Below are 4656 nucleotides of genomic sequence, written 5' to 3'. Positions count from 1 at the left end.
TACCAGTCCCTGTCGGATTGCATCTGCTTCTTCTAATTCTGCTCCCCAGCTGCTATACTTTCTGATACCTCTGGCTTCAACAAGGTTTCCATAATTGTCTCTTGCTATATATCATTCCTAACCCTGGTCCTGCTAACGTAGTAGGGACAGCTGCATCAGTGTTGATCATGACTACGCCTGCATCTAGCAAAAATTATTCTGGGCTAACATTTTGTAGTTTGGTCAATCTTTTTGTCCCTTGGTGCATAGTCTCTCTATTCGTTATTCAGTTTGAGCTTGCATTGCTCGGTAAGCGTGAACTGAATGATAAAATAATGCTTTTCCTTCGCCCTTACAATAAGTGTATGCAGAAAACTGACCTACCCAAAAACTGCCTGCAGAAAACTTGAATTCTGTATGTAAATATTTCTTGATATAATGTAGAGCATATTCTGAACCACTACATTAGATTGAAATAGGTAAACGGTATGACACGTCAAAGAAAAAACTTGCAGGCCAAAGTATTCTTTGGCAAACAACAAGAGGCCACAAGCAGAAAAGGTATAATTTACTTAGTGTTGTGTTAAATGAGTATTTTGGCATGTAACTTTGAAATAAAATTGTCCCAGCAAATTGCTAATTGGCTTGGAAATTTGCCTACAAGAAAATTTTGAAAAGCAGAAATGTCTTATTTTGCGCATTCAATTTATGATGGTCAGAATCCTTGAATCTCATTTTAGAATTTTGTGCATTGTGTCAAGTCTCTGACTATATAGGAGAACCTTGGTCCTTAGAGTCCCTTACTAGAAACGGCACTTACCTGGGATTTACTCATTATGGAGAAATTCTAGACATCTCGAAGATCTAATGATAAATTTCTATCCTCAGCGGGGAATTCATGCTCAAGGTATGATTCTCCCTTATTCCTGCTATAAATCCCACTGCCTGACGTTAAATGTGCCTGCCTGTCGGTTCTTACTGATAGGGGTGGTAGTATGAATAAATGGTTCATAATTGATTTTGACTTAATAGATGGTGGATGAAATTTATCCAATCCATTTAGATTCATTTAATAAATGGATGTAAATGGATGGATCTAAATGGATTAAATAAAAACCAATTATCCATTTAAATAATTCTATCAAAACCAAAGCAGTATCAAAATAAGCATGGTGAACACAAATTCCTACAAATCACTTGCTCACTAAAGTGCAAGTTAGATAGCTTCAGAATTCTGTTTTAAGAGTATTCTTCTTGATACTCTTGAGATCACACTGAACACAACTAAAGAGCCAACCACTTAAAAAGGATTTACATATTTACACAGGAGCCCAAAAAAAAACACAAAACATAATTTCAAGCAAATAGGAGTCTAGCTCAAACACAAATTCCCAATCCCAAAGCCACTGGAAAAAATGATGATAGCCATGCAAGATATTAAATATTTCTCACTAGCTATTGCGTCTAAATAGAGTTGGCAAATATTCAACAGACAGGACGAGAAGGCGTCTGTAGTAACCACGAGTCTATGCACTGAACATGGAAGCTGTGGTTGCAAATGGGCAGCAATTTGCAAACTTCACCTATCTTGAAGCCCTCCAAGCACACAGCACATTCCTTGTGGGGATTTTCTTCCTTGTACTGGAAGATGAGTATTTATAGAAATGTCACATGCATATTAGCTATTTGTGAGAATGACTGTTTGAAAGATGAGTTTTATAGTTGGGTTCTCTGCCTAGGATTGAGTTGAAAAACATGCAACAAGAAATATATGGTTTTTAGTCATTTCCTTTCCATTTCTTTTATTTGGTTTTTAAGTAAATGGATATATATGGTTTTTATGGATAATCCACATAAATCCATTTAATTTAATGGTTTTATTTTGGTCAACAATTTAAAACCAATAGTATAAATGGATAATCCAAATCCATTTAATTATGGATTATATGGATGGATAAATGGATCTCAATCCAAATTGCCACCTCTACTTACTGATGCTTGTACACTTGTGCCATCAGACTGATCAAGGAAAGAGGAAACAAGCCTATGATTTTGATGTGAGGAATTATTGGAGCTTTAGAAAGCTACTTTTTGCCGTTTGAAGATTGTGGCTGCATGATATAGCCCTAATTATCAAGCAATTTTCTTATTTATATTTATGATTTAATATACTGATTTTGGGGTGGGGGTGGAGGAAAGGATGTTTTGCATTTGTGGTGTTTGTTGGGCCAATGGTGGTCTTTTGTTTTAGTGGGTTCTGAGGAAAATAAAACTTGAACTTTTTATGCTGTAAGTTAAAAGTAAAATAGGTAAACTTTACGTGATTTGATTAGTCCAAAGCAATATTTTCATTTTACTAATGAAACTAATCGGATTATGTCTCAACATAATTTTCATCTACATAATAAATAAAGGGATCATGGCCGTAATAAAAGGATTTTTCTAGCGAATGTCTAATAAGCATTTGTTAATTTACCTAAATCACATCCGACTTACTAATACAAATGCTATCAATTATTACCATGTAATGAACAAGCACAAGGTTACCATGTAATTATTACCAAGGTTAACCACTACAAGAAAAAAGGTCATTAGTGACAACATTTCCTAGTGATGACAAAAAGTCGTCACAAAATGAGGTTGTTTAGTCAGGACATTGAAGGTTGTCACAATTGACTCAAAGCAACTAAGTTTTCAGTGACAACCCTTAATTGTCGTCACAAAACTACTTCGCGCCATGGACTTGGAAGGCGTGAGTTTTGCGATAGTGACAACTTGACAAAAGTCGTCAATAATTCTATCTCTTTCTCGGACAACTTTTCATTTTTATCACTGTTTATATTTACTGATGACCAATTTTTGTCAGTAAAACTATAGCGTAGTTAGTGACAACAAAGTATCATCACTAACTTGAACATCTCCAATTCAATTATTTAAATGTGAGCCTCAATATTAATTTGGTGATTTATTAAACTAGTCATAGTTACTCAAATTATAATAGGTCTTTAACTAGAAAAAATTAATGAAAGTTTCTAGTGATAACAACTATATAAACTATTACAACTTGAGAAAGAGTATATTTATGAGTTGTTTGAATTTAGCAAAAAATTTTCATCCATTATAATTTTTAATAAATATGTTAAGAAGTAGTGATTAGAAATATATTAGTAAATTTAAATAAAAATTGAAGCTAAAAGTTGACTTGGATTGTCTTGATTCATTAGTACCAAAAATTTGTTCAAACTAAAAGTGAAAAAAATGGTGCGGGTACTATACACTAAGAAAAGAAACCACTCTTACTCCCCACATCCAGACTTCTATACTCCTCACACTCTCAATCCCTCAGTCAAAGCCTTTATTCTCAACCCCCTTTATTCATTTCCCAAAACCCAAGCAGTAGCTTGCAGCTGTTGCTGTCGTCAAAGATGCAGATCTTCGTGAAAATCCTGACGGGGAAGACCATCACCCTTCAGGTGGAGTCTTGCAACACCATCGACAATGTCAAGGCCAAAATCCAGGACAAATAAGGCATCCTTCCGGACCAACAGCGCCTAATCTTCGTCGGCAAGTAGTTGGAGGATGGTCATATCCTAGCCGACTACAACATCTAGAAGGAGCCAAAAGGAGTCCACGATCCACCTCATCCTCCGTCTCCATGGTGGCTCCAAGAAGCGCAAGAAGAAGACCTACACCAAGCCCAAGAAGAAGAAGGTCATGCTTGCCGTCATCTTGTTCTACAAGGTCGATGACTTCGGAAGGGTCCAGAGGCTCGAGAAGGAGTGCCGTAATGCTGAGTGTGGCGCTGGCACTATTGCGGCAAGTGTGGCCTAACCTATGTTTACCAAGAGGCCGACGGTGATTGAGGGAAATTCTCTCCCCTTTTTTTATAAACTTTATTGTTACTAGTCTAATTGAACATTAGCAGCATGTTCTTATTTTGAAGATTTTGTTTTTTATTGGTTTTGATATAAAAAAAAAACACTCTCAATCCCTCAGTTCGTACTTTCTAAAGAAAAAAGAAAACAAACACTCTTTTTCACAAACTCTGGACTAATTGTGCATTCAACGCTGAAAGGGATTGATGTGCTCTCCACCAACTCTCAGGTAGGTCCTCTCATGTCTCTCCCTATTTCCGTAATTTTTTCCCCAATTAATTTGCCCTAAATTTTTTCCGCAAATATTTTTTTGCATCTCCTTCTGGTAGTTTGAGTCATGGATTTAATCATCTCCTTCTGGTAGAACTATTTGATCTATAGTTGCAATTGCTTAAGTTACTTTTGTACAACCATGGGATGTAGACTTGATCACCCAATTCCATATGTGATTCACAGTGACAAGATTCAATGGGTTTATATGCGGGTGCAGTTTTGGGTTGGGACTAGGTGGGGCAAAAGCTGATGCCTAACTGGATGGTGGTGGAGGAAGTGGAAGAGAGCAAGGAGGTGATTATGATATGATGTTGCTATGAGTGGCTGCAGGTGAGAGAAATAGTGGGTTAAGTGGTACTAGGTGGAGTGGGAACTGGGGAGTCATTAGTTGATTATCTATGTGGCTGAGCGAAGAGATAATACATTAAAGTTTAATCTTCAAAATTTCCAGAAAGCTTCAAATTTTGCTTGAAACCAAGCTAAACTAGAACAACCCATTAAAGCACCTACAAAAAACGATTCTTGAAAG

The 4656-nt window shown here is 36.4% G+C and overlaps 1 pseudogene; it reads left to right on the top strand.

The window, feature by feature from the left end:
- Positions 1-3268: 3268 nt before the first annotated feature.
- LOC113687902 (ubiquitin-ribosomal protein eS31 fusion protein-like) lies at positions 3269-3921 on the top strand (annotated as a pseudogene).
- The last annotated feature ends 735 nt before the right edge of the window (positions 3922-4656 follow it).

This window comes from Coffea arabica, chromosome 5e (genome assembly GCF_036785885.1).
Source record: "Coffea arabica cultivar ET-39 chromosome 5e, Coffea Arabica ET-39 HiFi, whole genome shotgun sequence".
Taxonomy (NCBI): domain Eukaryota; kingdom Viridiplantae; phylum Streptophyta; class Magnoliopsida; order Gentianales; family Rubiaceae; genus Coffea; species Coffea arabica.
The sequence above is the reverse complement of the archived record's forward strand: the minus strand, read 5'-3'. Positions and strand labels throughout refer to the sequence as shown.